This window comes from Giraffa tippelskirchi, chromosome 12 (assembly GCF_054371585.1).
Source record: "Giraffa tippelskirchi isolate mGirTip1 chromosome 12, T2T-mGirTip1v1.2.pri, whole genome shotgun sequence".
NCBI classification, from domain to species: domain Eukaryota; kingdom Metazoa; phylum Chordata; class Mammalia; order Artiodactyla; family Giraffidae; genus Giraffa; species Giraffa tippelskirchi.
Genome location: NC_137286.1, coordinates 17,803,026 through 17,828,508, shown reverse-complemented (window position 1 = coordinate 17,828,508; position 25,483 = coordinate 17,803,026). Strand labels below are relative to the sequence as shown.

General features: G+C 35.7%; 1 protein-coding gene across 2 annotated transcripts in view; it reads left to right on the top strand.

The window, feature by feature from the left end:
• LRFN5 (leucine rich repeat and fibronectin type III domain containing 5) overlaps positions 1-25,483 on the top strand; it is a 984,773-nt gene that overhangs the window by 565,241 nt on the left and 394,049 nt on the right. Inside the window, exons 7-9 of one of the 2 annotated variants that reach the window (XR_014070506.1) lie at positions 9,877-10,035; positions 22,191-22,237; positions 25,142-25,326. The gene's annotated coding sequence lies outside the window, so the exon portion shown is untranslated. Of the gene's footprint in view, positions 1-9,876; positions 10,036-22,190; positions 22,238-25,141; positions 25,327-25,483 lie in introns of those variants that run through there. The other variant, XM_081547234.1, reaches the window with a different exon arrangement.

Genomic DNA, 25,483 nt, shown 5'->3' with positions numbered 1-25,483 from the left:
TTACCCCTGCAAAGCACAGCTCATAGCTCACTGAGCTCATAGCTCATAGCTCACTCATTTACATAAGTCCCTTTCCCATGACAAGGCTGTGATCCATGAAGTGTGTGGTAGTTTCATTGATTTCATTTTCCATGCCATGGAAACAACCCTATTTCCTTGTCAATTGCACTAATTTATTGTGAATTCTAATTAGACTTTTCACATTTGAAATTTATTATTAGAAAAAAATAATAGAAAAACCATAGGCTTCTTGCCCTAGCACAAACAGTATTTGTTTTACTCTGATATAGGCTAGACATCCTATTTTCTGCTGACCAGAGTTTTATCTTAAACAAAAAAGGATAACTTCAAAGCCCCAAGAAAAAAGAGGATAGAAGGGGCTTAAACTCAAATATGGACTCTTCTTTATAGCTTCTGAATTGATATTGTTTAGACACTATTTAAACTATATCAGTAGAATCAGAATTTTCATGATTCCTTTAAATCAAGAACTCTGATATTGGGTTCATGCCAAACCAATATGGATTGGAATAAGGGTCAAATACATAGGATTAATTAAACTAGTGAAGAAAATTTTATTGTGCTTTTTACCTGTAATACTCTTTATGTTGTCTTACTGTTCGATTATTCATACAAATTAGGAAACTCTTTTTGCTTTATTGATTGTGTGGATAAAAACCCTCTGACTGTATGGATCACAACAACCTGGAAAATTCTTAAAGAGAAGGGAATACCAGACCACTTGAGAAATCTGTATGCAGGTCAGTAAGCAACAGTTAGAAATGGACATGGCACAACAGACTGGTTCCAAATTGGGAAAGGAGTACGTCAAGGCTGTATACTGTCACCCTGCTTATTTAACTTATATTCAAACTACATCATGAGAAACGCTGGGCTGGTTGAAGCACAAGCAGGAATCAAGATTGCCGGGAGAAATATCAATAACCTCAGATATGCAGATGACACCACCCTTAGGGCAGAAAGTGAAGAACTAAAGAGTTTCTTGAAAATGAAAGAAGAGAGGGGAAAAGTTGGCTTAAAACTCAACATTCAGAAAACTAAGACCATGGCATCTGGTCCCATCACTTCATGCAAATAGATGGGGAAACAGTGGAAACAGTGGCAGACTTTATTTTGGGGGGCTCCAAAATCACTGCAGATGATGACTGCAGCCATGAAGTTAAAAGACGCTTCCTCGGAGGAGGAAAAGCTATGACCGACCTAGACAGCATATTAAAAAGCAGAGACATTACTTTGCCAACAAAGGTCCATCTAGTCAAAGCTATATTTTTTCCAGTAGTCATGTATGGATGTGAGAGTTGGACTATAAAGAAAGCTGAGTGCCGAAGAATCGATGCTTTTGAACTGTGGTGTTGGAGAAGACTCTTGAGAGTCCCTTGGACTGCAGGGAGATCCAACCAGTCCATCCTAAAGCAAATCAGTCATGAATAGTCATTTGAAGGACTGATGCTGAAGCTGAAACTCCAGTGCTTTGGCCACCTGATGTGAAGAACTGACTCATTTGAAAAGACCCTGATGTTGGGAAAGATTGAAGGCAGGAGGAGAAGTGGATGACAGAGGATGAGATGGTTGGATGGCATCACCAACTCAATGGACATGAGTTTGAGTAAACTCCAGGAGTTGGTGATGGATAGGGAGGCCTGGCGTGCTGCAGTCCACACGGTCACAAAGAGTTGGACACGACTGAACGACTGAATTGAGGAAACTCTTTTAAAGCTATCCAATTTTAATATAGTGACTTTGCTTTTGTAAACTCAGATGATACACCCTGCCATCCCAGAAATCGTAAATACTTATTAAATCTAATTACTTTTCATGGTAATATATTTATTTGCATAAGTTCATTAAGTATCTGCTTTTTTTCCCATGATATAATCGGATAAATTAATCATGTGACTAACATCTCAGTGGAGTATCATATTTAAAATGATGTTCATTTAATAAGTTATGACCAGCACTTTAAGGAGCTAACTTTGGCTGTGCTTACAGAGTCAATGCCTACTTAGCACTCCTATGTCCTGGTGTGTGTTGCTTACAGGAGTTCCAACTTGGGAGTTAGTAAGGAAGTTCACCTTTTAGGCCAGGAAATTTAGGGTATTTTGAGAACCTCTGGAGTAGAAAGATTCACCGCAACTTCAAAGTAAATTAGGTGAAATTTGGTGGAGTTTTTGTACTTGTTTTCTGATCTCAAATAAGAGAGACTTTATAAATTCAATCTGAGATTCCTTATGGAAACTTCTAGATGGAAGTTGACTTTGCAGACATTAATTTTTCAATACTGTATAACTCCAGATTTGAAAAGTAATCTCAAGGAAGGCTGTGTAATTAGTCAACCCTCTTGCAGCAACCAATGTAAATAATCAGCCCAAATCAAATGAAATAGCATGATTTTTGGATAAAAAATTATGTATTTGAGATTATTATAGTTACAAGGAGGAGCTGGTGCTATGAAGGAAAAAAAAAATTAAGATTTTGAAACAGAGAAAAACATTCCTGGCTTGGTTCCTTTTTTTCTAGGTCACTTGATCCCTTGGAAGCTCTGCACATTGCTTCTGAGCTACTCTGCTGTTGGTTGTCTTATTAGCTCACTACTACCAGTTATAGAAAATTGGAAGTAGTTTCAATGATTTCTTTCCATAGAAATAAAAACCGATCAAATGTCTATGAATATTTATGTTTCATAAATTTTCACATCTGCTTGTCAGTTCATTAAAGCATTCTTCACCTGACTGTACAAGTACCATCTGAAACAGTTGAAATATTAATGAATTAAATTCATCTTTGAGGGATCTCCCTGGTGCTCCAGTGGTTAAGAATCTGCCCTCCAAAGCAGGGGACATGGTTCCATCCCCGGTTGGGGAATAAAAGTCCCACATGCCATAGGGCCTCTAAGCCCATGTGCTACAACTACTGAGCCCTCATGCTCTAGAACCCACAAGTTGCAACAAGACAGAAGCCCACACGCCATGACTATGACTCACACAGACAAATAAATGAAGAAATACTTTAAAAAATCCACATCTTTGATGCTTGAACCATTTATATTTGTATGAACATCATTAGGATGAATAGACTCTAAGGTAAGCTCTCTGCAATGATTTCCTGGTTCTAGGGTCAACATCATTGTGTAATCCCCTCATACTGAGTGCCAACAATATGTAGAAATTGTTTCTAGCCACCAGAATGTAGCACTTCTATGGGAATATAGGGATGTCACTCCCTTGATTACATGATATATAAGACTTCACTTTAGCCAACTACAGTGAAAGATTATCCTTTCAGGTCTGAGGAAATAAGCAGCTATGTTGAAGAAGTTCTTGTGGAGAAAAAAAAAAAATGGTGGATGGGGCCACAAGGGACTATGAGTGACTTCTAGCACCTAAATGTGGCCTCTAGCAGCGAGACAGAAAAACACGGAGCTGTCAGTCATTCAAACACAGAGTAGTCACTTCTCCCAATAATCTGGATTCTTAGAGTATATTCTTCCCCATGCTACTCTCCAGATGAAAACTCAGCTTGGCCAATACCTTTGAAACCGTGTGAGACAATGAGCAGAAAATTCAGCCATATTATGCAATACTATGCCATCTCAGAAACTGTGAGATAATAAACCTGAATATTATTTTAAGCCACAAAATTTGTGGTAGTTAGTTACATATGTACCAATACTGAGCAACTTATATAGTCATGATTTTATGTTTTGTTTTTAGTTATTCTTTAATAATGTGATTTGTTATACTTTATTTTTGGGGGCTCCAAAATCACAGTAGATGGTGACTACCATGAAATTAAAAGACGCTTGCTCTTTGGAAGGAAAGTTATGAACAACCTAGACAGCATATTAAAAAGCAGAGACATTACTTTGCTAATAAATGTCCATCTAGTCAAAGCTATGACTTTTCCAGTAGTCATGTGTGCTTGTGAGAGTTGGACTATAAAGAAAGCTGAGTGCCAAGAAATTGATGCTTTTGAACTGTGATGTTGGAGAAAACTCATGAGAGTCTCTTGGACAGCAAGGAGATCCAACCAGTCCATCCTAAAGGAGATCAGTCCTGAATATTCATTGAAAAGACTGATGTTGAAGCTGACACTCCAATACTTTGGCCACCTGATGCGAAGAACTGACTCATTAGAAAATACCCTGATGCTGGGAAAGATTGAGGGCAGGAGGAGAAGGGGATGACAGAAAATGAGATGGTTGGATGGCATCATCGACTCACTGGACATGAGTTTGGGTAAACTCCGGGAGTTGGTGATGGACAGGGAGGCCTGGCATGCTGCAGTCCATGGGGTCACAAAGAGTTGGGCATTTCTAAGCGACTGAACTGAACTGAACTGAATTGTTGTAATTGCAGTTGCAACTGTACATGTAAACAAAAGGAGCAGAAAGCATAAGATAGCTGAATTATTTCTGCACTGCAAAGCAAGTGTCTTAATATGATGATTGTTCCTCAAACTAGATAACCTAGGCTTACTTGGCTTCAACCTACAGCAAGCAACAAAGTTTGGGAGAAGAATTGTTATGAGAGAAATTTTTCAAGGGAGTTATTTTCTTTTTTAACTTGTATTTTAAAATATATATATCCTATACCAGGAAGGAGGAAAGCCATAATCAATTGACCATATGGTATATTGGCTTTTACAAAAATAGAGCAGAAACTTCTGAAGGCTAAAGCAATTCATAAATTATATTCTTCTTGTGGGAATACCATGGATCTGATGCATTCCTTACTTATTTTCAGTTTTAAAGTTAAGAGAAGATTTATAACACTTTTAGAAAGAAAAAAGAAAGATACATTTTAAAAATTAGTACATAGGGATTATTGTCTATTGAAGGACTGTTTCTGAGTACTAAAACTAACTAATTATAGAATTATACATTGCAGCATTTAAAATATGATAGTAAATATTGAATAATATTTCTGAAATAAAATATAAGTAATATAAAATGATCACTTCTGAAATGTTATATTATCTTTTTCAATATAAGGAAGAGATATAGAAGCTGTGGGGGAATAAAAAACATACTCATTGAGTTAATCGACTAATTGATCACTCACCCAGAGCCAGACATCCTGGAATGTGAACTCAAGCTGGCTTTAAGAAGCATCATTACAAACAAAGCTAATGGAGGTGATGAAATTCCAGTTGAGCCATTTCAAATCTTAAAAGAAGATGCTGTGAAAGTGCTGCACTCAATGAGCCAGCAAATTTGGAAAACTCAGCAGTGGCCACAGAACTGGAAAAGGTCAGTTTTCATTCCAATCCCAAAGAAAGGCAATGCCAAAGAATGTGCAAAATTACGGCATGATTGCCCTCATCTCACACACTAGCGAAGTAATGCTCAAAATTCTCCAAGCCAGGCTTCAACAGTAAGTGAACCATGAACTTCCATATGTTCAAGCTGGATTTAGAAAAGGCAGAGGAACCAGAGATCAAATTGCCAACATCCGGTGGGTCATTGAAAAAGCAAGAGAATATCAGAAAAACATCTACCTCTGCTTTATTGATTAAGCCAAAGCCTTTTACTATGTGGATCAAAACAAACTATGGAAAATTCTTCAGGAGATGGGAACACCAGACCACCTGACCTGCCTCTTGAGAAACCTGTATGCAGGTCAAGAAGCAACAGTTAGAACTGGACATGGAACAACAGACTGTGAAAGGAGTAGGTCAAAGCTGTATATTGTCTCCCTGCTTATTTAACTTATATGCAGAGTACATCATGAGAAATACCAGGCTGGATGATACACAAGCTGGAATCAAGATTTCCAGGAGAAATATCAATAACCTCAGTTATGCAGATGACACCACCCTTATGGCAGAAAGCGAAGAAAAACTAAAGAGCCTTTGATGAAAGTGAAAGAGGACAGTGGAAAAGCTGAATTAAAACTCAACATTCAAGAAAATAAGATCATGGCATCCAATCCTATCACTTCATGGCAAATGATGGGGAAACAATTAAAATAGTGACAGAGTTTATTTTGTAGGGCTCCAAAATCACTGCAGATGGTGGTTGCAGCCATGAAATTAAAAGACGCTTGCTCCTTGGAAGAAAATTTATGACCAACCTAGACACCATATTAAAAACCAGAGGTATTACTTTTCCTACAAAGGTCTGTCTAGTCAAAGCTATGGTTTTTCCAGTAGTCGTGTATGGATGTGAGAGGTGGAACATAAAGAAAGCTGAGTGCTGAAGAATTGATGCTTGTGAACTGTGGTGTTGAAGAAGAGTCTTGAGAGTCCCTTGGACTGCAAGGAGATCCAACCAGTCCATCCTAAAGGAAATCAGTCTTGAGTGTTCAATGGAAGGACTGATGTTGAAGCTGAAACTGCAATTCTTTGGCCAGTTGATGCGAAGAGCTAACTCATTTGAAAAGACCCCAATGCTGGGAAAGATTGAGGGCAGGAGGAGAAGTTGATGAGAGATGATGAGATCAGTGGATGGCATCACCAACTTGAAGGACATGAGTTTGAGCAAGCTCTCGGAATTGGTGATGTACAGGGAACCCTGGCATGCTGCAGTCCATGGGTCCGCAAACGGTTTGACACGACTGAGCAGCTGAACTGAACAGAACTAAATTTACCTTAACAAGAGAGAGTAAATGCATTTATTTCTGAATATGGCATTTGAAAAATCTTTAAGGCAGTACATAGGTGAAATTAAATATATATATATATTATACAAATCATTAGGGAAGTTTATCCACACACTAAAAACTCCATGACCTATGAAATCTTCCTAGCCAAAGTCAAGTTTTTGTTGTTGTTGTTATTAACTTTTTAAAATTCTCTGAAGTTTAAAGAATGGGATGGTTTCAGAGGATAGTAAGCATTAAATAGATAGTTTTGAATTATGGTGCTGGAAAAGATAGTCCCTCGGACAGCAAGGAGATCAAACAGGTCAATCCTAAAGGAAATCAACCCTGAATATTCATTGGAAGGACTGATGCTGAAGCTGAAGCTCTAATACTTTGGCCACCTGATGCAAAGAGCTGACTCGTTGGAAAACACCCTGGTACTGGGGAAGACTGAAGGCACGAGGAGAAGGGGGTGAAAGAGGTTGAGGGGGTAGGATGGCATTACCGACTCAATCAACATGAGTTTGAGCACACTCCAGAAGATAATGAAGCACAGGGAAGCCTGGCGTGCTGCAGTCCATGGGGTCACAGAGTCGGACACTACTTAGTGACCAAACAACAGCAAAGCAGTAAATGTAGGAAATCTGTGAAATAGTATATGTATTACAATAATCTGTTGAAGCAACATAAGGAAGAAAGCTAAACTCACCATGCAAAGTTTAGAGACTTAAACCATTCAAGACAATATGTGAAACATTTTTTGCCAGCTGACTTACCAAGTTTGTTTCAATTATTTTTGAAAATTTTTTCTTTTATGATTAAACTTAAGTCTTTATAGCAGAACATCTTTGCAGATTTACCTCTTTAGAATTCAGGAATAAGTGTTCTAACATTATTCACTCTTTTGTGTTTTTATACACATATAGGTTTTGCATCTGTAATACCAGTAGTGATTTTTTTAATCAGAAAATAATTAATACAAAGTACTAGATAATTCTGTCCATGCTTGTGTATTTCCTTTCTTCTCAATGACATTCAGTGTGGTCAAATGGTCGTTTTTTTGTTTTTGTTTTTGGCTCTCTCTTCACTCTTCATTTTGCATTTCATGGCTTAACATCTCCTTACCAGCACAGCACTAATATTGGCATCCCTTCTGGTAACTAACCCCTTAGCCTGACCTGAAGTCTTTCTTGTTAGGTGAGATTGTTAAAGATTGCATCTTTTCTCAGTTCAGAGCAACACTGATTTGCTCACTAATATTTGTGGAATTAATAAAGCCATCTCATGCTGCTAATTCTTGCCTGCCGACGCAATAGCATTGCAGGCACTTTTATCTTCCCTAATCTGCTCCTTTTTATCCAACATGTCTTTTGACTTCAGAACCAATCAGCACACAGGGTAGAGACAAAGCTCATGCAATCACAAAGCTGGAAGTGTCTGAAATGTGTCTAAATTGTGTGTATTTATCTTTCTGCAAAATATCTTGCTGACTTCTTAGACTTTGTTGATAGTTATTGTTTTTCTTTTTTCTTCATGTGATTTATGAATATAAAGATGATTTTAATGACAAATATAGATCTTTCTCTCTCTTACCCTAAAATGTACATTCCTTATCTTAGGAATGAGGGTTGTGAGTCCCAGGGAAGAACAGGAGAACTGCTTCTTGATTATAGGAATTGAGCATAGAGTATGTCAGGAGAAGTGAAAGTCTGTTCACTGAGTGTTCATTGCTTGTCGCTCAGTCATGTCTGACTCTGCGACCCCATAAACTGTAGCCCACCAGGCTCCTCTCTCCATGGAATTATCCAGGCAAGAATACTGGAGTGGGTTGCCATTTGCTTCTTCTGGTGATCTTCCCAACCCAGGGATCAAACTCAGGTCTCCTGCGTTGTAGGTGGATTCTTTACCATCTGAGCCACCAGGGAAGCCCTCACTGAATCCTCTGTTCACTGAACCTGGGCCATTTTGGCCTTACAGATGGCTAAGGATTATATCAAACTTACACAGTGTTTGAAACAGCGCAAGGAATCCAACTCTTTTCTAATTAAATGCACAAAAACTCAAAGAAATCTAATATAGTTTTATAATTTATGATTTGTTCCCTCTTTTTTTCCTGACTTATCATTACAACTTTGTTACAAAATGTGATTTGGCAAAACAAGTGCTACTGTTGTTTCAGACAAAATATCAGAGCATTAAGATCTGTGTTTATGACAAGTAAAAGCTGGAACTAAAAGAAGAATCCTGGAAAAATGAATCCTCGGGAATCAGAAATGTTTTGTCAACTAAGAAAGAGATAAGAGAACCATCAGGGACTGTAATTGTACATTTTTCAATTTGTTTAATACCATTTCCCCCATCCTCTCCAAGGGGGATTATTACTTTGAATAATATCCAATGAATCATCACTTTAACTGAAAATATTCAGCAGGTATCCCTAAATAACATGCACTCTTAAAACACAATCACAGCATCACTATAAATCTAAAAATTAACACTAATTCTTAATGTCTTCAAGTATTAACTTTTTGTGTTTCTTTGTAGTTTACAGTAGTTTAAAAATTGTGATTAAAATATACATAAAATGAAATTTGCCATTTTCAACATTTTAAACAATATGATTTCATGGCACTAAGTAAACTTATACTGTTTTACAACCATTATCATCATTATTTTCTGAAACTTTTTTATCAACTGTTTTTAAAATATTTTGTTTGAATGATTATTCAAGCAAAGTTCATATATTGTGACTTGGAAAAATGACTCAAATGTTGTTTAATATTTCAAGTTCTCTTATATGTATTTTATTTTTCTTGAATATTTTATTGAAGAAAACAGTTCATAAATCTTACAGGGAATCATATTCTGGACACGGATAATTATAGACACAAAGTAATTTCTTATGACTTGGTAGTTAGATTTAGAGTTTTTATAATATTCATATTCAATTATTTTTGACAATACTACTTCATTTAAATTCTAGGTACTTCCCTTCAGGGGTGCGATTGTTAATTTTACGTCAACTTGACTGGGCCACAAAGTGCCAAGATATTTGATCAAACATTAATTTGAGTGTGTCTGTGAGAGTATTTGTGGGTGAGATCATGGTAAGCTAAGTAAAGCAGATTGGCTTGCCCAATGTGGGTGAGACTTATCCAAAGTGAAATAAAGTTAAAGTCTGAGTGAAATAAAAAGGATGATCCTTCCATGAGGAAGAGAGAATTCCTCTTGCCTGACTGACTGAACTGGAATGTTGATATTTTGCTGTCTCCAGATTGAAACTGAAACAAACCTCATTGGATTCCAAGCCTGCCAGATTTCAGATTGGAACTTAAAACAATGGCTTTTCTCATTCTTGGACCTTTGGACTCAAATTAGAACTAAGCCATCAGCTCTCTCCTGAGATCTTGGGACTTCTCAACTTCCATTTCATGTGAGCTAATTCCTTATAATAAATCTTTATAAGAATAAAGAATCATGTTGATTCTGATTTTCTGGAGAACCATGATTGATGCCAGGGATACACATGTCTGGTTGCCTTCCTTTTTTGACATTGCCCCAATGATCATTATTACATGTCTTATTTAATTAGGATTACAAAATAGTAATATTCTTATTTGTTTACTTATTTATGTAATATTTTATAATTAGAAACTTTCACTGACCAAAACATTAATTTATCCTTATGTTCCAAACGTATTGGAATGAAAAATAAATGAACAACAAAGGAAGCCATCAACAAAATAAATAGACTTACAAAATGGGAGAAAATCTTTGCAAATCACATACCTGTTATGTGATATCCAAGATATAAAAAGAACATTTACAACTCAATAGCAAAAAAAAAAAAAAAAAACATTTTTTTTCTTTTTCCAAAGAAGACATACAAATGAACAACAAGTGCTTGAAAAGGTGCTCACAGTAAGGGAAATGCAAATCAAACCCGCAATGAGATATTTTCTTAAACCTGTTAGAATGCCATCATCAGAAAGACAAAAGATAACATTACATATCACATTACGTATATTTGCATAACATGAATGGACTTTGAGAGAATTGTACTAAGTGAAATAAGCCAGACAGGGAAAGACAAGTTATACTATCACTTATACGTAGAATTTTTTAAAAAGACAAACTCATAGAAACAGAGTAGAAAAGTTATTGCCAAGGACTGGGAATGAGAGAAATAGAGACAAGTTAGAAAAACAGCACAAACTTTCAGTGATATAAAAGAAAGGCATGTATAAGAAGTTTAGCTTCCATCACCCTTTAATTTTTTCTAAAGGGAAAAAATTATCTAAGCATATTTATGGGTTACTTTTCTGTTTTTTAAACAAAGAAGTATTGTAGAATCAAATAAGGCAAAATAAGGAAGCAAGTATGAGACAAAAATATATTCTGATCAATGTTTGAATGTAATAAACAATAAATTAATTTTTAAGTAATTTTTACTCTGTAGAAATCAAGTGGCTAGTTAATATCAGTAGTGTATATATCCATTTAGTGGAAAAATTTGGAAACCCGTATTATGGTTACAATGTAGTTATTAACGTGAACATAGAGAATTTACTTGTCAGTTAAATAAGCTTTATCCCCTTTGGTAACTTTTAAGGAACTTAAAACACATGATTTTATAGAGCATATTTTAAAATGAATCAGTTCATCAGTTCAGTCACTCAGTCATGTCCAAGTCGTTGTGACCCCATGAACTGCAGCACACCAGGCCTCCCTCTCCATCACCAACTCATAGACTTCACCCAAAACCATGCCCATTGAGTCAATCATGCCATTCAGCCATCTCATCATCTATCGTCCCCTTCTCCTCCTGCCCTCAATCTTTCCCAGCATCAGGGTCTTTTCCAATGAGTCAACTCTTCGCATCAGGTGGCCAAAGTATTGGAGCTTCAGCTTCAACATCAGTCCTTCCAATGAACACTCAGAACTGATCTCCTTGAGGATGGACTGGTTGGATCTCCTTGCAGTCCAAGGGACTCTCAAGAGTCTTCTCCAACACCACAGTTCAAAAGCATCAATTCTTCAGCAATCAGCTTTGTTTATAGTCCAACTCTCAAATCCATATATGACCACTGGATAAACCACAGCCTTGACTAGACGGATCTTTGTTGGCAAAGTAATGTCTCTGCTTTTAAATATGCTATCTAGGTTGGTCATAACTTTCCTTCCAAGGAGTAACTGTCTTTTAATTTCATGGCTGCAATCACCATCTGCAGTGATTTTGGAGCCCAGAAAAATAAAGTCAGCCACTGTTTCCACTGTTTGCCCATCTATCCGCGATGAAGTGATGGGACCAGATGCCATGATCTTAGTTTTCTGAATGTTGAGCTTTAAGCCAACTTTTTCACTCTCCTCTTTCACTTTCCTCAAGAGGCTCTTTAGTTCTTCACTTTCTGCCATTAGAGTGGTGTCATCTGCATATCTGAGGTTATTGATATTTCTCCCAACAATCTTGATTCCAGCTTGTGCTTCTTCCAGCCCAGCGTTTCTCATGATGTACTCTGCATATAAGTTAAATAAGCAGGGTGACAATATACAGCCTTGAAGTACACTTTTTCCTACTTGGAACCAGTCTGTTGTTCTATGTCCAGTTCTAACTGTTGCTTCTTGACCTACATACAGATTTCTCAAGAGGCAGGTTAGGTGGTCTGGTATGCCCATCTTTTTCAGAATTTTCCACAGTTTATTGTAATCCACACAGTCAAAGGCTTTGGCATAGTAAATAAAGCAGAAATAGATGTTTTTCTGGAACTCTCTTGCTTTTTCGATGATCCAGCAGATGTTGCCAATTTGATCTCTGGTTCCTCTGCCTTTTCTAAATCCAGCTTGAACATCTGGAAGTTCACATATTGCTGAAGCCTGGCTTGGAGAATTTTGAGCATTATTTTACTAGCATGTGAGATGAGTGCAATTGTGAGGTAGTTTGAGCATTCTTTGACAGTGCCTTTCTTTGAGATTGAAATGAAAACTGACCATTTCCAGTCCTGTGGCCACTGCTGAGTATCCATATTTGCTGGCATATTGACTGCAGCACTTTCACAGCTTCATCTTTTAGGATTTGAAATAACTCAACTGGAATTCCATCACCTCCACTAGCTTTGTTTGTTGTGATGCTTCCTAAGGCCCACTTGACTTCACATTCCAGGATGTCTGGCTCTAGATGAGTGATCACATCATCATGGTTATCTGGATCATGAAGATCTTTTTGTACAGTTCTTCTGTGCATTCTTGCCAACCCTTCTTAATATCTTCTGCTTCTGTTAGGTCCCTACCATTTCTGTCCTTTATTGAGCCCATCTTTGCATGAAATGTTCCCTTGGTATCTCTAATTTTCTTGAAGAGATCTCTAGTCTTTCCCATTCTATTGTTTTCCTCTATTTCTTTGCATTGATCGCTGAGGAAGGCAGTCTTATCTCTCCTCGCTGTTCTTTGGAACTCTGCATTCAAATGGGTATATCTTTCCTTTTCTCCTTTTCTTTTCACTTCTGGTCTTTTCACAGCTATTTGTAAGGCCTCCTCAGACAGCCGTTTTGCTTTTTTGCATTTCTTTTTCTTGGGGATGGTCTTGATTCCTGTCTCCTGTACAATGTCACGAACCTCCATCCATAGTTCATCAGGCACTCTGTCTATCAGATCTAGTCCCTTAAATCTATTTCTCACTTCCACTGTGTAGTCATAAGTGATTTGATTTAGGTTATACCTGAATGGTCTAGTGGTTTTCTCCACTTTCTTCAATTTCAGTCTGAATTTGGCAATAAGGAGTTCAGGATCTGAGCCACAGTCAAGCTCCCGGTCTTGTTTTTGCTGACTGTATTGAGCTTCTCCATGTTTGGCTGCGAAGAATATAATCAATCTGATTTCGGTGTCAACCGTTGGTGATATCCATGTGCAGAGTCTTCTCTTGTATTGTTGGAAGAGGGTGTTTGCTATGACCAGTGCATTCTCTTGACAAAATTGTATTAGCCTTTGCCCTGCTTCATTCTGTACTCCAAGGCCAAATTTGCCTGTTACTCCAGGTGTTTCTTGACTTCCTACTTTTGCATTCCAGTCCTCTATAATGAAAAGGACATCTTTTTTGGGTGTTAGTTCTAGAAGATCTTGTAGGTCTTCATAGAACTATTCAACTTCAGCTTCTTTGGCATTACTGGTCGAGGCATAGACTTGAATTACTGTGATATTGAATGGTTTGCCTTGGAAACGAACAGAGATCATTCTGAGATTGCATCCAAGTACTGCAGTTCGGACTCTTTTGTTGGCTATGATGGCTACTCCATTTCTTCTAAGGGATTCCTGCCCATGGTTGTAGATATAATGGTCATCTGAGTTAAATTCACCCATTCCAGTCCATCTTAGTTCACTGATTCCTAGAATGTCTATGTTCACTCTTGTCATTTCCTGTTTGACCATTTCCAATTTGCCTTGATTCATGGACCTAACATTCCAGGTTCCTATGCAACATTGCTCCTTACAGCATCGAATCTTGCTTCTATCACCAGTCCCATTCACAATTGGGTGTTGTTTTTGCTTTGGCTCCATCCCTTCATTCTTTCTGGAGTTATTTCTCCAGTGATCTCCAGTAGCATATTGGGTACCTACCAACCTGGGGAGTTCATCTTTCAGTGTTTTATCTTTTCACCTTTTCATACTGTTCATGGAGCTCTCAAGGCAAGAATACTGAAGTGTTTTGCCATTTCCTTCTCCAGCGGACCACATTCTGTCAGACCTCTCCAACATGACCCATCCATCTTGGGTGGCCCTGTATGGCATGGCTTAGTTTCATTGAGTTAGACAAGGCTGTAGTCCATGTGATCAAATTCGCTAGGTGTCCGTGACTGTAGTTTCAGTCTGTCTGCCCCCTGATCCCCTCTCTCAGTGCCTACTGTCTTACCTGGGTTTCTCTTACCTTGGATGCGGGGTCTCTCTTCATGGCTGCTCCAGCAAAGTGCAGCCGCCGCTCCTTACCTCAGATGCAGGGTAGCTCCTCTCGGCGGCCGCCCCTGACCAGTGAACATTCTCACATTATTTTTGTCTCTACATTAGTCTTATGTTAAGGACAAACTGTGCCTACCCACATGTGGAAAATTTCTGTAGTATATATCATAATAATTGGAGAAAGTCAATATTGAAACAGAAGGAACAAGGCACCACAAATTTTTTACCGTTGCTCCTCCAGAAGTATAAAGTTGTAGCTGAGTCAGTTAGAAATTTTTTACCTAGACATAAAATGCACAGTGACTAAAAAGTACCTTTCAGAGTATAAATGCTGCATAGAAATGTGCAGGTAAATATATTACTAGTTTCCCCCTAAATTTAATTCCAGAACTAAACATGTTTAGATTAAGCTGCAATTGTTATTAGAAATATATTCTGATTATTAACTTGATGGCTTAAAATTTTTATTTTTATGCCAACATTTATGGTAAGTCCATGATACCAATTAAATAATAATACCTTATCACAAATTTAAATATAGTTTTATATCCAAGACATTACATAAATTTCTGTGACTATATATGTCTTATAGACCATAAGGTTAAACATGACTCAGCTTTCTAATCAATCTTTATATCTACTTGTGTTTCATTTTAATAACCATTTCATAATTAGCATGAATGTTTTCTGGAGACTTGAAAATATTTTTTCAGATGAGTTTTGCATATACAGCTACTTAGTCTAATTATGAGGTTTGGTCCAGTGGTGTTTTTTTAAAATTTGTGGTACTTGCTGCTATCAAGTATGAAAAATACAGATTAAACAGCTATTTGTTTATAAAGAGAAAATGGCATCATAAAGAAAATTTGAGATAACTATAGATTTCATATTACTTTCATCTGTTATATTTAAGTATCCACTTACTAATTCAAAATTTTCAACATAAACTAGTGCTTAAATGAAATATATACAGTATCTTTTAAAATGAAGGAAAAATAAATGGTTCATGAGACTTAAAAATATAATTTAGAAAAATAAAGCAGAAGGAATAGCTTGAATAGCCAAGAAGTCTCTGGGCTAATATCCAGTATGAGATTTGAATGAACCAGCCTCTTTGACAGAGCATTGTTAGGTTGTTTGCATCATATTCATTGGATTGAAGCTGAGCTTCTAGATGCAGGACTGAATTTTTCTTATACATCTGCTTCAGTGCACTAATGTGGAATAACCTTTAATATTTAAAACTCAGATAAATGTCTCTAGGTTAGAAGTAAACTGCTTGTCAGAAACAGAAAAGCACATATGAATATTACATAGACCTAATACAAAATGTAATATTTTCGAAGGATTTTAAAATGGGTCCACAGAATGTCTAATAAAACAGGTGCCCCCAAATCAGACCACAATAGAATAAAAATATGCTATACAGTTACATTGGAATTTTAGTTACATTGGTAGTTCCTCCACATTTATGCCTATTTCTTTATATTTCAAATTAGGTAAATGATATTTACTTCTACTACTCTGCAAGGTGTCTGTCAACAATTAATGAGATATATTTTATTTTTAATGAGATATATAATTAGAAATAATGTTTAATGTTCTGTATACAAAAAAAGTCATTATAACCCACAATGGATAGAAGACGGGTATGAATGGAAACAGATGAAAAGCATTATAGAGATTAATAGAACATTTCAATGTTAGTTGTAACTTAAGAATTTATTCTGGTTTCATTGTTTTATTATTACATTGTGAACCTCATATGCTATAAATGTGCCTTCTATGCAATTACAGGATAAAAAGATTTTTGGTATTAAAATATAACTATTTGACAAATACCATCCATCACTCACTATTTTCTCAGTAAATTATTTTATCTGTTCCAATAGAAAACATGCAAAAATATTTATATTTGGAGCATTTCCCCAAAATTATGTATTGTGTATATCCTGCCCCACTGATGATTTAAGATCAGATCACTTTTATATACTGCCTACAGCAGCCCCCATTTAGTAAACTGTGATGTATTATACTTACATGTGAAAGATCAGAGAATTTCTCTATATTAAAATCCTGTTCATTTTTTAAACATTGTGTTTAAACAGAATATAAAACACTTCTAGTCACAGAACCTCTATAAATGTTTCAAGAACTAGTTCTTTGAATGTAATTTGGAAAATATGGAGGTAGAAGATTGCCCATGCTTTAAATTATCTTCTTAACCCATATGCCAAAACTGCATTGATTTTTTGGGCAAATTCTAGCTAAGCTTTCCTGTACTTCTGAATGAACTTAGACCGTCCTTCTCCTTTTAGTGCTTTCCAGAAACGTGCTCCTTCTGACTCTACTATTTCCATTCTTCTGATTATCTTTTCTAGATCTTTTTTTTTTTGTAGGCACTGGCCAATTATTAGTATTTTATATAACCGTTCTAAAGACTGTCCTCTCAATTGTATACACCTAGTTCCAGAAAACTCTTCTCTCAACTATTCAGTTTAAAATATTGTATGCTACATAACCTTATGTGAATATTTTATATTCTAATTTTATCATAATTATGTCATAGAAATATTTATATATAAGTTTTCAAAACACTAAGACATATTTTGCATTTTGATTGTGCTTTCTTGATTTGTATACTGAACAAATATGCACAAAGCACTTAGAGAATTCTAGAAAAAACAAATTATTTGTGAAATAGATATTGTATAGTGTATATATTCCAATATACAGGCTGTATAGTCACAAATTTGTGAAATAAAATTCTTCATTTGTAGACTCTCAAGAAAACACTATGATTTATAATGTATTTATGAAATATATATTATTATCCATAAATTTCGGCTACTGATATTGACTAGAGTAGACTTCAAAAAATAAGAAAAAAATTCTTATGACCAGCACATCTTAAAATTGAAGACAATCAAAACATGTGGATGGGAGAAGTTCTGACATAAACGAAGAAAAGGAAAGAGAGAATATAGTAAGAAATACTCTAAAACATAAATTTCATCAAAAATCTTGGCAATTTCAAGATATTAAAAAGTAAATTTAACTTACATTGCTTAACACAACTATTGGTAATTTTAAATTTAACAATTTTGGTTATCTTCTAAATTATATTATTAATATTTCCTAAATTAGATCAATTTTTAAATATATGAACCCATAACTTTTGGGGGGAAAGAAAAAAACGTGATAGTAGATGGATCCAGTTTGTAGGAAATTTCCCTTGAAATATTTCTTTGTAGATGTATTATTTTCCATTTCTTTTAAAACTCCCTGTGGTAAAATTTTTACATGCTTCAGCTCCCAACACAGTTACTGAAAAAGATGTGTAAAACATTTATCCTTAATGGACTACGGATGGAACATTGATCTTAAAGTCTCTGAGGAAAACATATAATGGGGTTCGTGTAATTTAATTGGTTCTAAAGTTGATACCAGAATGCATAATCCACATTTTAAATAAATGCTATGTGAATTTGAGTTTTAAAAGAAACTTATTTTATATTTTAAAAATTTATCTTACTGAACAACATGTTCTCCCCCCACCCCCCAGCACATAGATTCTGCTCCTTCCCATGGAAAAATGGTAAACTGTGAAAAATTAAACAATACAGTCGTCCCACAGTATATGCAGGGCATTGGATCCAGGACCTCCCATGGATACCAAACCACTGACGCTTTAGTTTCTTATATAAAATGTCATAATATATGCATATAACCTAACCTACTCTCCCATATACTTTAAATCATCTCGTTTTGCTTTTTGGAACTTTCTGAAATTAAAAAGAAAATTTCTTTTTTCATCCATGGTTGGTTGAAATTGCAGATGCAGAACCTGCCAATACAGAAGGGTGACTGTATAATATTTAAATATTTTACATATAGCTTTTATATTTTTTGTTTGCAATACCAAGAAAACTTAACAATGAATTGTCAGAGTTTTTCTAAAAAATAAATGGTACTTAAGTATAAAATAACAAAAATTCAAAGAATTTGTCACCTAAATTTTGGAGAATAAATAGCATATATTTGATAAAGCTCTAAACAGAAACAGTAAAATATTGTAATCTCTGTTTATAAAGTCAAATGCATGTAATAAAGTTGGTCAGCAAGTTCAGGCATAGCATAATGAAAGATCTCTTAACAATCTCAGCATTAGTATCAACAATGTGCTACAACAGAACTTTGCAACTCTGGTATTACTAAGCATTTTTGAAAGAAAAGACCAGCTCCTCATGGACTAAGAAAATTAATGGTAATCAATTTCAACAACTATGGATGAAGTTCACCCTTCCTTTTTGTTTTTCAAGTAGAAATGTTATTCCAAAAGAAATAACTATGATTTTTAGTACCTTATCATTTGAATGATATATAACAAAAGTTAATTTAGGAATATCAAACTTTATAGAAGAAATATTTATATATCAAAATCATTAATTTGAAGTTATATAATCATCCATATATGGGATTCTTAGTTACTTAAGAAAGATTATCATTTGATATGATTTTAGAGTCCACTAGATTCTTACTGATTCAGCTTCAGGAAACATCATTTATGTTTCTAGTATAGATAGATAGAGTCACTAACCTTAAATAGTCCACTATGCAGTGGGAGAGAGATTAAAAAATGTGACACATAGATAGCAGTGAAATGAATGAAACATTCTGGGGTCATTTGGATAGTATAAAATCATTAACACTGGTTGGAAACCAAGAAGTTGCTATGATTTTGTAAAATAATAGAAATTTTTCTGTCCTTAAAGTAGAATTTCTTTTGTATAAAAAGAATTGTGCCTATAGGACATGCATTGTCCTATAATGAATAATGACCATAAAGCTTTTTAACAATCCCTTCAGCTTGGCCAAATTTTAGACAGGCTTCTTACCTGACTCTAGGACCCTGATCCCATTTTTCCTAAATCTTCATTTTAGAAAACTTGCGAGTTCTTTCTCTGCCCTTGGGAGATTTAACTCTTTTTAAAACCTTCTTACCAGTTTTATAGCTCATAATTGTGTTTTTTCAAGAACCCTAGAGCCATCCCTTTGAAATGTAATCCTCAAGGGAAATAGTGCAGTAACTTTCAGTCTCTGTGGAAGAAAAGGATTGTAAATTCAGGGGAGCCTTGCTCTAGACTATGAAACTGCCTCTTCTTCAGGTACCTATCATGATGATAGCAGAAAACTTAATTTTTATTTGGATACAGAAAATTAGCAAACACAGATGGTCTATGATGGCTCCATCACAGCTCTTAAACCTCTCCCACCCTTTATTTCAGTTTCCAGACCTGGTCTATGTTCTCTTCCTTATTACTAGCAATAGTAGTAAAACATAATCAACTTCTGTTATTCACCTTGTATATCAAAATGTTTTCTTTAGCAATAGGACTAGCTAGTAAAGTGCCAAATATTTTTTTATGTTGCTGTACCATGTCATCCTCGTCTGCCCCCTTCTCCTCTTGCCTTCAGTCTTTCCCGACACCAGAGTCTTTTCCATTTAGTTGACTCTTCACATCAGGTGGCTAAAGTATTGGAGTTTCAGCTTCAGCAACATTCCTTTCTATGAATATTCGGGGTTTATTTATATAGGGTTGATTGTTCTGATTTTCTTGCAGTCCAAGAGATTCTCAAGAGTTTTCTCCAGCACCACAACTCAACAGCATTGATTCTTCTTACTGCTGAGCAAGCGTAAAAGTTTATCTAAGTCAAAATTCTTTTGGGTTATGTTTGATTATTTTCTGAGTGGAGCTAATTAAATTTAGTATATAAGTAACTTAATTAGCCCTCCACTATTTTAGCATTGTAGTACCATATTTCATATTTCCAGGTCTCCATTATAAAACCCATTTCTTCTTACTATCATATTATCTTAAGAGATGAAAAAATGTAAATTGAGAATAAATTGGGCTACAAATCAAGAACATTTCAAGAAAAAAGAAATGTATTTATATTTTAGTTAGTACATTAAGAAGATACTTTGTTGAAGCAGACTTAGTATTTTTTAATACTTTGAAATATGAGTAATAATATACCCTAAGAAATCTGGAGTATAATATGATTTTTAATATAAAAGTACTTCAGGGAAAACAAAATATTATAAAAACGTTAAGCATTGTTACTATTCTGAATCTTCTAACAGTGTCTTCCTCATTTATTATTGAAGCTGTACACTATTGAAGTGGTTTTATTTTTAATAAGGCCTCACAAAATATGAACGTCTTTGCTTCCATTGGAGGATTATCCGTACTATCAGGCACAGCTATTGGCAGATGAGTGACCAAGCAAGAGTCTGGCTGCATTTTCTGATGTCTGCCTGCTAACAACTTTTAAGCATCACCCCTCCCCTATTCATGGCGCCCATATCTGGGCAAGCTAATAAGGAAGCCTCAGTGCCCTTTCCTTTGACACCTGCAGGAAATTCAGATGACACAGGCTTCCACCTCAGCCCTGTCCCATCCCAACCACAGTAAAATCCCCTGAGCCAGCCTCCTTTCTTGGCTCTCTCAAGACATCTGAGACCTCCCTGAGAGCCCTACCCTGTAATCTGTACCACTCTTGACATCCGATTCAAAATTTAATGGAAGTGCCCACTGCAAGTGCCCCCCCCTGCTTTTTCAGGGTGACTTTAGCAGAGTTTGACTCAGGCAGGACCTACTCTATTGAGTAAAACAACCTATCAGCTATATGTTTGGTAAATAACCAGAGAACTGAATTTCCCCTTGTAAAACTTTGGTTTCATACAAATGTTCAGAAAGTAATTTACACAATACCTAAAATGTCATTTTTAATATTTTTCACAGAAATAAATAAGTCCCAATAAAGTAAGCTAAGAATAAAAAATCTGTACAATTTAGAAAACATGAGGATGTTAGTTTCTACTAATTTTGAATATATAAGATATTAAAATATTGATGCATACATAAATACCTTAATTTATTTAAGTAACTTTAATGTTCAGTGTTAGCTAAAAAGTACTTGAAACAATACATATCTAATAATCAACTTTCATTGACATAATTATTTCCTTCATATGCTGTTATGTTTTTATCTCCGTAATGCAAAATAAGCAATGATATATATCTCTGGCTGCAAAAAATTTAGTGAATATAATGGCTTCCATTTTTATGGAAATACTCATTTCAGAGGTTTATGGAATGGTAATAACAATTACTAGGTATAATATTCTTTTATAAAACTTTCAGTAACTTTGAACAAGCCAGCATATTTATCTGTTAAAGTAGTGAAATAATAGTTGTGTTCCTTTACATTTAAAAAGCTGTAAATTGCCGCTCTCAGAATAGTTTTGGACTTTTGTGCAGATAGAATATGTATTTATGTATTAAAAATGTCTTCTTATGAAAATGCTAGTTGTAGCACATACTAGATAATAAGGTTTGAAATCATAAATAATCCAAGTTAAGTGATAAGTGTCTAGAAGATTTAAGTACACTAGGGGAAAAGATTTTTACCTTAAATGCCAGATAACTTTTTGTTTAATATTTTATTTCAAAGCTATTCATTTATAATTTTTTTAATTTTAAAGAAATTTTAAAGAAAGATCAGAATTCTTATAATGTCCATGGACAGATAGCTTCTAGTTCTGATTAGCACTAACCACTTTCAAAACTTAAGTTGCAGAGACTTGAACACAAATATTCTGCATTGGGTTCTCATTCCAGGTAGGCAGCTAGAATAATAGTTTTTTTAAAAATTGTCACAAGTTCGTTTAGCTGATGGTAGTTTCTGTAGACTAAATTTTTGTCTCCCCTTCGAATTTATATGCTAAAACCCTAACTCCTGATTTGATAGTATTTGGAGGGGGGTGAGGTGGGAAGAGTTTATCTGAAGTCTCCCATGAAGGAAGTTAGTTCCTTATATAAAAGACTTCAGAGAGCTTCTTAACTCATCCTGCCATGTGAGGACATAGCAAGAAGTTGGCCATTTATGAACTAAGAAGTTGTGCCTTAACCAGACATTGAATCTGCCAGCATCTTGATCTTAGACTTCCTAGAACTGTGAGAGATAAATTTCTGTGTCTTGCAAGTCACCCATCCTGTGGTAATTGTCTTACAGCAGTCTGAAAAGGCAAGACAGTAGGTGCTGCTAGAAGTAGGTTTTGCTGTAACAAGTAACTGAAAATGTGGAAGTGGCTTTGGAACTGGGTAATGGATAGAAGCTGGAAGAATTTTGAGGTATAGGCTAGATAGAAAAGTCTACTCTGCTATGAACTTTGAACAAACAGGTAAAAGTGATTCTGGTAAAAGCTCAGAAAGGAAAAGGTGAGCTGTAGAGAAAACTCAGTCTTCTCAGAAATAACAGTTACGAAGTAATCACAAACAGAATGTTGGTAGCAATGTGTGTCATAAAGGCCCATATTGATGAGATCTCAGATGGAAATAAAGTATTAGTTGCTCAGTTGTGTCTGACTCTTTGCAACCCACCAGGCTCCTCTGTCCATGGAATTCTCCAGGCAAGAACACTGGAGTGGGTAGCCATTTACTCCTCCAAGGGATATTTCCAACACAGGAATTGAACCCGAGTCTCCCACAGTGTAGGCAGATGGAAATAGAGAGCATGTTAATTGAAACTGGAAAAAAAGATCACCCTTGTAAAGTGACAAAGAATTTGATTGAATTGTGTTCATATTCTAGTGTTTGTGAAAGGTAGGACTTGTGAGCAAGAGATGAAATTTTATGTTTTGCTGAGATCTCTAAGCAAAGCTTTGAAGCTGTGACTTGGCTCCTCCTGACTGTTTATAGTAAGAAGTGAGAAAAGATGAAGTTGTTGAGCAAAAGGGAAGCAGAACTTAAAGATTTGGAAAATTTTCAGCCTATCCATATGGAAAAAATGAGACCACTATGGATATGGCCAAGGTACTGCTTGATAAAAAGATTAATGTGGATCAACCATTTCAACAGAAACCAGAACTATTTTCCAAAACAGTGGAAGAGTGACTTGGAAGGCAGTTGAGAGATCCTCAAGACTACCACTCCCAATATTGACCTAGAGTACAAGGGCTTATAAGGACAGAGTGTTTTCAAAGAGGGGAGGAGGGGTGCATCTCCAGTTGTGGTAGGAGAGGATGACTCCACCTACTGCCCCACAGGTGGGACCCCCACGGAAGCTGTCATGTGGACTGCAGCCAGCAGAACTTTGAAGGCATGGCTGCTTTTACTCAGATTTCAGAGGATGGGACCACTTCTCAGAGTCCCAGACTCCAGATCCCCATCCAGCTCTAGAAAACGAGAACATGGAGCCATTTTTACCCTCTAACTCAGGGTTTGGAAATTTTTATTTTTAAATAACTAGATATTAAATGTTTTGGTTTGGCATCCATATCTTTACCACAGCTATACACCTCTGTCATTGTAGTGAAGAGCAGATTTTGGCAATAAGTTGATGACATTCATGGCTATATTCCAGTAAGAATTTATTTATTGAAATGTAACTACTGTCCCTATATTTGAAAATTATTTAAATTTCACATCATAAAATATTACTTTTTACTCAACCTTTTAATTATATCAAACCATGCTAAAAAAAAAAAAAAAAAAAAGGTAGCTAGTCAGATTTGGCAACAGAGCTGTAATTTGCTGACCACAGCTCTAAGTCATAGTTCTTAATCCTGTGTCATAATAAAATCAGCAAGGGACTTCCAAGATTCGTAGATCCTTGGGCTCCCAAACCAATTACATCATTAATTAAAAAGGAGTGAGGTCCATGTATTGACATGGTTTTAATACTTTCTGTTGGCAAAGAAATGACGTATCAGCTGAGGTATTCTTTTTTGCTGCTTTTCAAACATTTACCCTAACTACCACTCTTTTGAATTCGTCTGGCTTTCCTTGGACAGAGAAGCATTTAATTTTTAAAATATTTTCTTTATATATACAAGGTTACATTTTTGCTATATCTACTTATTCATACATACAGAATATATTCATTTATTTAATTTTTAACAGCTTTATTGAAGTATAATTTGATATATAAAAACTGCACATATATATATATATATATATATATATATATATATATATATATATATGCATCAGTTGCATACAATTTGATGAATTGGACTTAAGAATATACCCGTGAAACCAAAATCAAGGTAAAAGACATATTCATCATCTGGTGGGCTACAGTTCATGGGGTCGCAAAGAGTCAGACATGACTGAGAACATACACACACACGCATACACACACCAAAAGTTTCCTTGTGCTTTTTGTGTGAGAGAGATAAAAACATTCAACATGAAACCTACTCAACAAATTTTTAAGTGCAAAAAAATCATATTCTTAACTCTAAGCATTGTGCTTTACAGTGGATCTCTAGAATTTATCTCGCATAACTGAAAAGTTATGCTCATTCATTAAAAAATTTCCTATTTCCATTATTCCCTGGCCTCTGAAAACAATCATTCTAACCTCCGCTTTAATGAGTTTGATTACTCTCAAACTGTGTGCTCAGTGGCTAAGTCATGTCCAACTCTTTGCAACCCCATGGACTGTAGCCCACCAGGCTCCTTTGTCCATGGAATTTTCCAGGCAAGAATACTGAAGTGGGTTGCCATTTCCTCCTCCAGGGGATCTTCCTGAGCCAAGGACAGAACCAGCATCTCTTGCATCTCCTACATTAGTAGGTGGATTTTTTTTTACCACTGAGCCACCTGGGAAGCCTTCCATTACTTTAGCTACCTCATATAAATGGAATCATGCCGCACATGCCCTTCTGTGACCGGTCAACTCAAAATGAATTAAAGACTTAAAGGTAAGACCTGAAGCAATTCATTTTTCCAAACTGCATTGTATTATCATTTTTTTTCCAGCATGTATGTAAAATATACATACATACACGCATTTTGTTGTTTAGTCACTAAGGCATGTCCAACTCATTTACGATCCCATGGACTGAAGCCTGCCAGGCT